This window comes from Malurus melanocephalus, unplaced genomic scaffold (genome assembly GCF_030028575.1).
Source record: "Malurus melanocephalus ecotype Western Australia unplaced genomic scaffold, MMel_1.1 scaffold_113, whole genome shotgun sequence".
NCBI lineage: Eukaryota > Metazoa > Chordata > Aves > Passeriformes > Maluridae > Malurus > Malurus melanocephalus.
The window spans coordinates 1,232,300-1,244,849 of NW_026623345.1; the positions used below are offsets into that span (position 1 = coordinate 1,232,300).

General features: G+C 56.2%; 1 protein-coding gene across 1 annotated transcript in view; it reads right to left on the minus strand.

Annotated features, from left to right (window-relative positions):
* Positions 1–5,085, minus strand: part of IL11RA (interleukin 11 receptor subunit alpha) — a 26,460-nt gene extending 21,375 nt beyond the window's left edge. Inside the window, exon 1 of the mRNA XM_057369608.1 lies at positions 4,967–5,085. The gene's annotated coding sequence lies outside the window, so the exon portion shown is untranslated. The remainder of the gene's footprint in view (positions 1–4,966) is intronic.
* Positions 5,086–12,550: the final 7,465 nt, after the last annotated feature.

The following is a 12,550-nucleotide window of genomic DNA, read 5'->3' on the forward strand; positions in this document are numbered from 1 at the left end:
TCCATCCATTCCAGGCAAAACATGAGCACCACTGCTGCTCCACCTGAGCTCGGGCATCTCACCGTCCTCCCAGACCACTCAGAGTCCAAGCCTCAGTGCCTTGCTGAGTGCAGCCCTCTGAGGCATCTCCAGMGCAAACCACTCAGCTGCAGGAGTTGCCAGATAACCCAGTGCATATCTGCAGCCTCCAGGTGGGCATGAGAAATGTGAATGTGCCACAGATCAAGAGCTGTGTCAACAAGGTACTCTGAGAGACCAGTCCCTCACACCGACTGCTCCCTGTGCCAGCACCGCTACTGGGGGGCCTCATCTTCCGCTCTGTGTACACTGTTTTTTGGATGCTGGGGTTCAARGACCGTGGGCACAGTCCCAGCTGGAGAGGGGAAATGGAGCTGGGCACAGGATCAGGGAGGCCAGAGAAAACGGACGCCTCCCCTGGCACAGCCATGCTCCAGCCAYGAAGCTGCAAAAGTCAAAGCCAGGATGGGGTGGAGCAGCCTCGAGGGAGCCATGAAACAACCCGGCCGGAGCCTTGCAGGAGCTAAAAAAATCAAAAGCAGCCGAAGCACCGAGGAACTCCCGGGGTTGTGTGTTGGCCCTTGCGAGACAAGGATGGAGCAATAGCCGGTTGGGTCCACCAGCTCCTCCTAAGCCTTGAGGCCTCAGGCAAAACTCWTGGAAAGCAAAGACTCCTGCAGACCTCCCCAGCAGCTGGGGGCTGGCCCTGCCCCTGGTCCTGCTAGGAAGTCTGGGGAGCTGCCAGCTGGCCTGGGCACCCTGCGTGACAGTGGCTTTTGCAAAACCAAGCCGGGCCAYGGCAGCTGGTCCATCCCTGGAGACCTTTGCAGGGCTGTTGCAGCACAGCTGTTGTGAGCTCTGTCGCAACAGCGGCACAGCACTGGGATAGGCCACGATGGAGACCCTTCACAACAGCCCCTTCTGGTTTTCCCTGTCTATTTTTGCAGGAAGGCAAGGGCTGAACTGCACCTTTCATGGTGTCACTCATGCCCATGCCAACGTCTATCAGAAAGGGCTGGTGGTGTGCCTGGGACTATTGATCTGCCCAGGATGAAAGCTTTCTGTCCCAAAGGAAGGGGATGGTGAAAGCACAGGAAAGCGAAGGAAACAGCTGGAAAGGCACAGCCATGCCGGCCCGGGGGCTCCAGGGATGCTGTGCCAGCCCCATTGCCTCACAAGCTCTCCTGTGAGGACATCCACACCCTTTATGCTGCCAGCAGGATGGCAAGCAGCAGCCCTGAGCCCTGCCAGGGGCACCCCAACGTGGGATGAAACTTAGCTACAGCTGAGCCCAACACTGGTCAAAGTCAGTGAGTCACAACAGCCTCCCCAAACTGCTGCAGACATGACAGTCCACCAAAGTCAGAAGCTTTTCCCATCCCTTCTTCCCCTCCCTCAGTGTGTTGTCAGCACTGGCTTCTCAGCAAGGGTTGGCATCCCTTGTTTTCACTTTAGGAGATGAAATAAACCAGAACACTCCCAAAAGATCTTCCTTCCACCACCGGGATTTCATTAGATGAAGGAGCCCTGAACTTTTCCACCTCTCCCTATACGGCAATCTCTGCGGGTCCATAGCGATTTTCATTAGGCAGTTTCTATTTCGGCCATCTCCATACTGAGAGGAATGGACTAGAGCAGAGCAGTCTCTGGGGAGCCCCAGGCTGATTTCCAGAGTTCTTTCAGCATTCTCCCTCCTCCTGGTTGGAGTCTTGCCTGTGTGCAGGTCATTGCTACCTGTGTGGGCCAGCCCCACGTCTGACCACGTCAGGTCTCCTGAGGTCCCTGGCTGTCCTCTCCAAAAGTATCTTTAGGAAACGTGTACCAGCAGGTGGATGTGATCTCCCCCTGGGCATTCCCTTCCAAAATTCCCCATAAGCTTTTTCAKCAACGATCAATGCCCACTGGTGCAAGCCCAAGCTGTGCTGATCAGATACGAGCAATGAGACTACAGTGAACAGTCCTGGTAAGATGGAGATGAATCAGGTCTTGACAGATYTCTTGTCCCTCTTCCCCTGAACCCTTGCCCACCCAAACACCAGAGCAGGAGGAGGTATTTGTTAACTTTTTTCTTTTCCCACATCCCAGACTTGTACCGCTAAAGAGAAGGAACTGCACCTTCCAGCCCAGACATTCATCTGTACCGGAGAATTYGGCAGAATTTGGCAGATGCTACCGGAGAATTTGGCAAGGGCTATGGGTGCTGTGACCTTTCCAAAGAGCCCAAAGCTCACCCCATCCCAATCCCATGCCAGGATGACTCCAAGACCTGGGAAGCAGCCAAACTTGAGAGATAATTCCTATTAACATGTTGATCCCTGACACTGCAAGCCGGTTTCCAATCCCCTGAGGAATTWTCCTTTTTCCATGGAAGTGGTCCATGGGAATCTGGCTGTTGGAGAAGACTCAGTYGCAACTGGAAGGCATCTGTGCCCTTCCCCACCCCCACCCTCACAACCTGGGTGGGAGCAGAAGACCATCACTGGGAGGTGAAAAGAGATTTGCTGGTAGGAACTTGGGTCACAAGGTCACAAAATCCCCGGCCAGAGAGATTTGGTGWTTTTCACACATGAGATGCTGCTGTAACCACAGGAACACTTAGAAAAAACCAAAAACTCTCTAAACATCCCAGCAGGCCACCTCAGACATCCCAGGGCTAATCCCTGATGCTGGCATTGTATCAGCATCCCAAATGCTGCTGAAGCCCCAGTGTTGTGGAAGAGCTCCCATACCATGCACACTCTGTCCTCAGCTGTATTTTGGGCCACCCTCTTTCATGCCTACACAAGAGGAGGGGAAACAAGCTGTGAAAGATGCTGAAACTTTCCAAAGGGAGAAAAGCAGAGACACAAGCCGGCACCTGCCCCCTCCTGCGGGAAGCATCTCGCAAGGGGTTTTCCTCCAGAGCCAAACCCGCGGGAAAAGAAGGAGGCAAGAATCCTTTGGCTTGCTTAACCTAACGAGGAAGCTATAAATACAGCAGGGTAAACAGCAGYGAGGGAGAAGAGGTCTTGAACTAAAAGCACAATGTTGGCACAAACCCACAGGGGAATAAGCTCTCCAGGAACACATTCGGCAGGAAACCGGAGGGAGGTTGGGGCCTGTGTGAGCAGGAAGAGTCAGAGTTGCCTTTGAACCAAGAGCAGAGTGGAGGGAAAGGGTTTGAACTGAGTGCTCAGCTAGGTCATGGCAGGTGAAGATGCCTTGCACTGTCGCCATTCCTGAGGCTTTCCCCACTCAGGATGGTCCAGGTGAGGAGAGCGGGGGAGGCAGGACCCCTTGATGGGTGGGCTGCAGGTGTGGGCTGCCTGAGTGCCCACCCAGCACCACAGCTTCTGATAAACCCAGCAGCTGCAAAGGGGAGCTGCTGCTGCTGCTGCTGCTGCCACGATGAAAACGGCGGGGAGACTCGCCGTGCCGTGAGTCATTCATTCATCCTTCACAAACAGGGCCTGCGCTTGGCCAAGCATCCTCCTCCCCCCGCCGCTGGGACAGGGAAAAAGTGGCTTATTAGATACAATCAAGTCAAGTTTTCCCCTCCCTGTGAGGTTCCTCTTCCTGGAATAGGAAGCRTGAGACCAGAACTGCTTTTCTTCCACCTTCCTGCGGGCTCTGCCTTCAGCTGCACCCTTAAAGAGCGGTCTCCACGACCCTACTGAACCCCACATTCCCTGTTCACCTGTCGCTAGTGACATCCAGCCCTGAGCACAGCCCTGCTCTCACCAGTTAGACCCTGTCCCCCATCTCCAGTCTGCCAAGGGCAGTTTGCAGCTCTCTGGAGAGCACATATTGCCCCTTTCATTTCCCCTCACAAAGTGCCAGGTTGGTGGGGCAGAGGGTSCGTGTGTGATAAGGGGGCATTGTGGTCATATCTCATCCCTTCCAGCAGCTCACAGCTCCYTGTGAACCTCCTCTCCCTGTGCCAGGCTGAGATGCCATGTGCTCCATGCCACTGCACACACAACCCCACTGCAACCTGCCTTCCTACGGAGAAGGCAGAGCCACCTCCTCCTGCAAACATGACAGCCAGACATGGGACAGTCACCTCCTGGCACACAAGGCACTTGGCCAGCCCCAGACATCTCAGCTTTGGCCATGCCATCMGTGCCAGTCAATCCAACACAACATTGTGCAGGCCAACATATCAGTGAGCGGCTGCAGCTCTGGAATTCTTGCCATCCATGGGGACCAGGCACAARGCATCCTCAGACCCCATCACAGTGAGGTCTCAGTTTGCTGATGCTGATGTCCGAGCCAAGCTCAGCCTCGTGTTCCCCTGTGATGGCCTTCGCCAGCCCAGTGCCTGGAGGGGACCTGGTGGGTGAGCCGGCCTGAGAGGGTGGTGGCGGGCACAGCCCAGGGCTGGGCACTCATGGGGGCTGTCACAGCACAGAGAAGTTGGGACTGGGACCATCCCAGGGCAAGGAGGGACAAGGCAGGCAGAGCCCTGCCAGCGCCCGCGCATGGGAAAGCGCCTCTCTCAGCGCCTCTCCTAATTGGGAGCAGCTTTTCCCTGGACCCCCCAGGAGAAGAGGGGGCCCTGCCAGGGGGGCGCTTTGCCTGGTATTCCAGGCTTTCTCCAGAAAACTCCCTTCAGAGACAGTACGMGCGTCCAAATCGGGAATGGGGGCTGTGGAGGCTGGGGAAGGGGCTCAAACATCCCACCCCAGGCACATCAAACCCCCGAGCATCTCCAGGCAAGGCGGAGGCGGGGAGGGCGGAGGAGGGGGAGCAGCCCCGGGTACCCACAGGCAGCCGGGAGGGACCGGGAGGGCAAGTCGCTGGCAGCTGCTTTGCGAGGGGACACAGGCACACAGACATACACACACACCCGCACAACTTTCTCCGCCCGGGCAGCAAAGAGCTCCGGGAGCCGCCTGACCGCAGCCGCGCGTCCCTCACCGCCAAGCCGGGGCGGCGGCGACTCGGGGACCGGGGGACTGTTCCCTACCTTCCTGCGTGGCGCCGCGGCTATGTGTCCATGGCGCTAGCGGGAGCCGGGCCGGGAGCGGGAGCGGGAGCGGGRSCGGGAGCGGGGCGCCCGTACCGGGCTGGCTGGGGCCGGTAGCGCAGGCGGTGCGAAGCCGCCGGGGCTGCCGCCGACGCTCCATTGGAGCAGGGCTCTGCCAATCTGCCGCCGCCACCCCGGGACGCTTCCTGCCTGTGAGCCGCCCCCCGGGACCGAGAGGGATCCGAACCCGCTGCCCGCCGCCTTCCCGGGGTTGGCGGTGCCTCCCGGGGCTCCCCGTCCCGCTGCGGCCGGAGCGCTGGGATGGGGATCCCACCGTGAGCACTGGTGAGCGGTGCCCTCCGGAGCGCGGGTGTCCCCCAGGGGCTCAGGAACGCCCCAAGAGTGCGCGACACTCCGGGTGCTCTTGGGGGTCAGCACTTCCTGCGTTCACCAAGCGTGCCTGCCCCATCCCTGCATCCTGGAGGAGTGGATGCAGGCAGATCCTGGCTGTGACTCAGTTTCCCTTGCCCCTGGGCGGGGCATTTTTTTGGGGTTTATTATTGTGGTGGTTTATTTGATGGGGAACGTGCAGGGTGAAATGTGGCCGCCTGGTTTGGGTCCCTGAGTTGAAGAAAAGTCTCGTTCTTCCCCGCAGCTTGTGGTGAGTGTTTGCATCTCTCCTTTGCAGGACTCATCCACCACCCGACCTGCTTTGCCTTGCAGATGGGTTTGGTTTGCCATTTTATCACAGTGAAAGTTCTCAAGAGGRAAAGGATTTCTTGAAAGTCTGCTACAGGAAGCCAGCTGCTGAAGATCCATTGGGAACTTTCCTGTCTGGTGGCACCTGAGGCCAGATCTGGTTTGGGGTTTCCTCAAATGGTGCCATGGAGGCTGGCACTGCTGGAACCCTGGGATGGACCCAGTGTTTCCCTCCCCACTGATAAGCTGCCTGGGTAGAGATAGTGGCCACACGCTCCTGCAATACTTCCCCTGCTAAAACAGGGCTCTGGAGGCTGACAGAAATGAGCAGGGTCACAGTCTCCCTCTGCAATCCTGCAGTGACAAATCGATCCTTGCCCATCGTATCCTGGCACATCTTTGAACCACACAGTAACAAAAGACTACTTGCTGCTGTCCTGTCCTATCTCTTCAACATCACAAAACAAACCCATGAGCTACCCCACCTCCTGTGCATCCCTATGATAATAAACTGGTGCCTTCCTTCATCCCAGCTCGCCCCTGCATCCCCACCATATCAGGTGATGGGAGGGGTGGAGGCCGTGTGTAGGGTGAGCACTGCCTGTACCAGGTCCTGGTTGCCCTGTGTTGTGCTCAGCCATGGTTGAGGCTTGGTGCCCAAGGAAAAACCCAGTGTGGCACATCTGCTCATGACTGAGGCTACTGCCTCACCAGCCACATGTGGCCAGTTCCATCCTGCCTGTGCTACAGGAGCTGGGGCTGTGCCAAGGCTGGGGGTGTCCCTCCTTGAGTCAGCTCACGTGCTTTGCAGGTGGGTCTGGTTCCACCAGCCTGCTCACATCTGCCCTCAGCTAGTGGCTCATGTGGATTTTAGGAGCCTGGGGATGTAGGAGGGGCTGGTCCTGAAAAGTGAGAGGCTTCCTCCATCCAGCTTCTCGCTTTCCCCTTCCTGCCTCTGATACTGCTCTGCTCTCTGCATCCCCTGTGAGCTGAGGGACTCCGAGCATCTTCCAGGGTTGGCCAGCTCTGGAAGGAGCGGAGTTGGACGGGCTGCAGCACGCATTTGGCCCTGGGTCGTCCCCCGGGAGCAGCCCCGGAGCTTTCCTCAATGCCTCGTGGCTCTCGCAGCGCACGGGGAGCTGGGCTGCTTGGCGCCAGCGCTGGCCCAGAGCCACACGCTGCTTTCTCCGCCGCTGCAGTGCTGGAGAGCTGAGCTGCGCCGAGGATCTGGGGAATCCTCCAGCTCTCAGGGCTGGGGCCACCCTTGGGGGTGGGGATCTGAGAGCAGAACTTGATTTGGAGGGGTCTCTGCGCAGRGTGTTGGAGCTGGCCCCGTCAGAGGTGTGCTGGGAGGAGGGATGTAGCGGGGATCTGGACTGTGCTGGGCCAGCTCTGAGCAAAGCTAGGGAGCTGCAGTGCTGGGTGAAGGAGGAGGTTTGACAGTGATGTGAGCTCTGCTGGATGGGCAGGGTGCTTGATGGGGTCCTTGATGTAGGACACTCTTGGCACAGGGCAGCTCTGACACTGCAGCTCTTCCCCTGCTCCATCCTCAGGCTCAGACAAGGATCGTGTGCTCCACACACCTCCCAGCTCCTCTCTGCCGTGGCACAAAGGTTTCCAAAAGGACTTGTTCCAGCTCCTCCTTTCTGCCATGTCAAAAGGACATGTTCAGGCTGTCTGCAGCATTCTGTCCAACACCTGGTTTCTGTCTCAGCAGTCCAAAAGGAMTGATTTTAGGAATCATAGGGTCTCTCTTCCTTTTCGCTCTCCTCTGAGCAGAGAGGAAGCTGACAGCTTTTGTCCAGGCAGATGGACACGTGAGCAGATGTCTGAGGGTTGTTTTACACCCCCACAAACACATGCAGGACAAACTGAACTGGGTTGTAAGACCTGTGTGCTGYCCCCCCTCCCTGTCCGCAACTTTGCTGGACTCGCTGCTGCTACGTGCTCAAAGGTGTCCTGAGCCCTTTTCCAGGAGGAAACAGTCACATCCATGAGCTGGGCTCCCGTGTGCTGGGTTAGGAGAAATCAGGAAGGCTCTTGAGCTTGAGAGCTGGAACTGGGCCAGACTTGAAGTGAGATGTGTCATGCTGATGTGCAGGTGCCCTCTCATGATGATGTGCTGAGGGATGGAGATGCTTGTCCTCAGCTGTGCTGGATGAGTTTGCTGGATTTCTGCCTGGATGATGTGTGGGGAGCAGATGGATGGATGGAAGAGGACAGTGGGGACTGGAGATGAGCACATCTGAAATCCGTGGTGTCCTCTCACGGTTTCTGTGCAGAGGGAACTGCCACAGGATGTGTCTCTTGATGTGCAAGTCTGGCCAGTGCTGCCTGTCTGATGATGGTCCACAACCCTGCAGCCTGGGCAAGGATGGGGCACACACACGCTGTCCCTGACATCCCAGAGTCATGGGTGACACTGCAGAGGTGCAGGTGCCTGCTGGATGCAGGGCATCTTGGGGCAATGGGGCAGTGCCCTTTTAGTACCAGCCTATTTTCCTTGTGTGGGACTTGCCCTGCGAAGCTCCTGCTCAGCGGCTTTGCTCCGCTGGCTTGGGCCGTGTCCAGGCTCTGTCTGACGTGCTGTGGGCATGGCCCCGTCTGAAGTGCAGGCTTGTTGTGTGTTTACCCTGGCCAGCCTGAGGTGTACAGGAAACCAGAGAGCTCTGCTCCCTGGCTGTCACTTTATTTATTATGGTCACAGCTTGGGCTGCCCACACTGTGAAATGAAGGTAGCAAAAACCCCAAGYGCTGCAGCGCAGCTCCTGCCCTGCCAGCCCTGCTCTGCTCTGATTCWCGCTGGAGCTGGGAGCAGTCCTGTCCCGGAGCGAGATGGCAGGATGCTTAGTGCTGTGCAAAGATCATGCCTGCCTGAAAGCAGGGTGGCTTTCTCCAGATGTGTCCAGCCACACTGTGATAGGAGAAATCGCTGAGGGATGCCCAGACCAATGTCACATCAGTCATTGCCTGCACTGACACCTGGATGTCCCARTCTGGTTACACCTTCCCTGGCTCTTCACTTCTGCTCTGTAAAACAGCAGTGAGCGTTGCCCTCGGTCTCCACARCTGCTGCTCCAGGGGTTTTAATCCATCTCTCTCACCCCAAAAGGAAGTGTGGGGAACACTGCCCCGCTGCCACTGCAATGTGCAGAGCCTGAGCTCTCTCTCTGGAGCCCAAATTTTTGTTGCCTATGGCCAGCAGCTTCCCACAGCCTGTTTCATCTTAGAGGGGACACCACGGTGGTGACTCTGGTTKCTTTAAGGGTGGAGTTGAAAGTTGGGACACTGCTGAGGACTGGKAACCCCTCTCTATGGGGCTGGGAATTGGTGCCTGTGTGGGGACTGGAGCCATCCCAGCTGCTCCCACCCCTGTGCACTGCAAGCACCTCGGAGGCACCAAGCAAAGCCCCACATGCTGTGGGACTCATGCAAACTCTCAGCTGAAGGGAGAAGCAGAGAGAGACGATTTATACACATGGCTATTTATAGGGACTGCCCTCCTGCCAGGACCTGACTGGCAGCAGCAAGGGCTGGGCTGGCGTTTGGGGAGCTCAGTCCAAAACCACCAGCCAGCAACCTGAGGATATGAAACAAAACCTCCCAGCRCTCAGAGGGCTCCTGGTCCCCACAGGGTCACATGGCTTGCTGGMTTGCATTGCTATTAAAGGGAGAAAGTGCTAGTGAGCTGATAAACAGGGGAAGGTGAGCCAGCTCCCGAAACCATGGGCAACTTGGCAGCCCTCCTCCCAGAACACACAGCCGGGTGCTGGAGCCTACTAAGTGGGACTAAACACTTGGTCTGAAGTTTTGACACAGTGTTTTGAATCACAGAGAGTTTAATCTATGAAGGGCCTTTTAAGGAGGATTTTAAGAGCTTGATATTAGTTTTGTTGTGCTTAGGCATYTTAAGTTTCTTTGTTTTTCACCAAAATAAAGTCCAGGCTGAGATTCACTGAAGGACCAGTCAATATTTGAGTCTGACTTTCTGAAGGCATTACATTTATAGGATGAGATGGCAAGCAAAAACCATCTAACTATCCAAAACCAACCCAGAGATGTGAAACATGAGAATTTATTTGCGAAGAAGAAACGGGAATGTTCTGAAGGGTGRACTTCTCTCCTGGCTCTGGGCTCTCCTGGCTGCCTGGTGCCAGCCCTCAGCACCTGGATGCTGCCAGAAGCCACCTCCTGGGCATTGCACAAGGAGACCCTGCCCGTGGGTGAGGCGTGGCTGCTTCYCAAAGCCATCAGTGACTGTCTGCAGGCTTTCTTTTCATTGCTCAGAGCCAGGGATATACCAGTCACGKTCCAGCTCCTCGGTATCATGGCAGAATAACTCTGCATCTCTCCAGCAAATCTCGGTAGAGCTRAGATGCTGCTATTCCTGGGACACCCTACTTCTTGCCTGGAAATAATTCTCTGTGCCTGTAACTCCACTAATTACCCCAGCCCTGCTTCTGGYTGTGGGCAGGTTGAGCCCCTGTAGGCTGGTGTAAAATTAGATAGAAGGCATCTCTGGCAGCTGCTGGTATCTGTGAATCAGGGCGGGGTGGGGTCTTTTCTTATGCACCTGCTCCTGGTTTGTGGCTCGCTTGGGATAGGAAAGCTCTTTATTGCTGATAAAAGTCCCATTGCTCCTGCCCCCACAAGCGCAATTCCATGCCTTTGGGCTCTGGGTGATTCTGCAGCATGGAACAGGGTTGGGAATCAGGGATAAGGTGGTGAGACTGAGAGCCYAGCGATAAAACCCCTCTACCCTGCTGGATCCCCGTCTCCATCCCGTGGTGGTTTTGATGGAGGSGTGATTTTCCTYGGGAACGGGCAYGSGGCTGGAGCGCGGTGTGCTCRGCMGGGCTGGGCGGCTGCGGGGCACAGGGARCGATGCTCGGCCGTGCAGGCAGCTTCCATCCGCGCTGCTCGGGCTGCGGCTGCCCTCTCCCGGCTGCCGACCAGGGCTGAGCTTCRCTTCCCGGGCCGTATCCGCCTCCTCAGGGCTCCCGCACTGCTGCAGACCCGCGGCTCGCAAACCTCGGTCCCCTTTCCCYGCTCCGCAGGACCATTGGTACCCAGCAAGTCCGACCCGTCACACTGGAGCTTCGCTGGGCTCTGTGTGAGCCCTCTTTGGCTGCTGAGAAAGTCRCGGCAGGGGCAAGGACAGCATCGGGCTTCAAATGGCTGAACTCTGCTCCCTCCCCTTGATGACAAAGAACACTGGGATACCCAAGGCCAGGGATGGCACAGAATCACTCAATGGTTTGGGGTGAAAGGGTTGATTAAACACAACCCTATTCCAACTGCCCCTGCCCTGGACAAGGCTAGTTTCCCCAGGCCAGGGTGTCAAAGCTTATCCAACCTGGCCTTGAACGCTTCCAGGGGCAGGGCATCCACAGCTTCTCTGAGCAACCTCTGCCACTGCCTCACCACCCTTATGACAAAAAAGATTTCTTTGTAACATCTAACATAAATCTCTCCTCTTTCAGTTTAAAATCATTCCCCCTTGTCTTATCACTATCTGCCTGYGTGAAATATCCCTGCTTTTYATAAGCCAAGCTCCCTTTAAGCAGYRATGTTGTGGTGCCTTTCTCTGGAGAAGACGACAGGTACATTTCTCCTCCGTGCTCCAGGTCTCCTGATTGCCTGGTGCTCAGGGGCTCAGTGGTGCTCAGGGGTGCAGTGGGACACTGAAACATTCAGAACTTTGGGGACATCCGTTAGGAGTTTTTTATTCTGAGCAAAACAACCCCCAAAAAAACCTATGAAAAGCCAAAGTTTTGAAAGTAAAAAATCAGGAAAACTATGGTGGTAAGGGCARCGGTGCTCTGTGGAATGTGTCAGGTGTAATTCTTGTCTGGCAGAACAGAAAAACATTTGGGTTCAGGGACAGGCAGGCAGCACAGAGGATGGCTGTGAGACAGAGATTTCCTGGAAGGGGCCAAGCCATACCCATTCCCATTCAAAACCCCACCAGTGTTTTGAATTTTGATGGTATATCCTCCAAGGATGATCCTTCAGGCAACAGCTTTCCAATCCTGAAAAAGACAAGAGCATCCAGTTTGACCATTTTTTTCAAGCTGCTATTGCTGCATTATGTGGCTCCAAGCAGAATGGGACACCTGGGAGAGAAGGAACACAACTATTGAGGACATCTGCCTCTGTGGCACAGGGTCATGAGAAGAKGGATGGTGAGGTTAGAGGCACCAGGAAAAAGGGGGTCTTCAATATTTAACAGCAAGCCTCTCTTGAGCGAGGTTGAGTCTAGAAGGAGAACAGATCACCCATACAAAGCAGAGAGCAACAACCTCCCCTACACCAGGGGGAGATGCTGTGGGCTGCAGATTTGCCTGAAACACCAGGAAAATCAGATGTTTCCCTGTGTRTCACTGGATTCATACCTGCTCCGTGTGAGAAATGACACCTGTGGAGCAGTGGCAGGAGTGTGCAGGGGGAGGAGGGAAGCAGCAGTGCACGTGTAGGTAAAAGTCTGTGACCAGAAAAAAGGGATTTATGCCGCTTGTCAAAACCCCACTATCTCAAGTAATTTCCTGGWATATGGCTCATTGCTGGAAGCTGGTCTGGGCCTCTTTCTTGGAATCAGAATGATGTGGCAGAGGGGTAAACATCCCTCCTTAGGGGATGTGTCTGTCCCTCACCGAGGGCTGGGTGAGCCACCCCAGGACAGAGCACCTGCTTCAGCTCCCAGGGATTGTCACCGTGCAGGGGTGTCACAGCAGGGTGGCACTGTSAGTACATCCGTGGCTGTTCGGGGTGGCCCGGCAGCTCAGGCTGGGTCTGTGCGTGCATTTGGGGGATTCGGAGCATCCTCGCAGCGCACGCAGAACAGCCGTGCGAGGGCAGCACAGACCGCGGAGAGCGGCAGCAGCA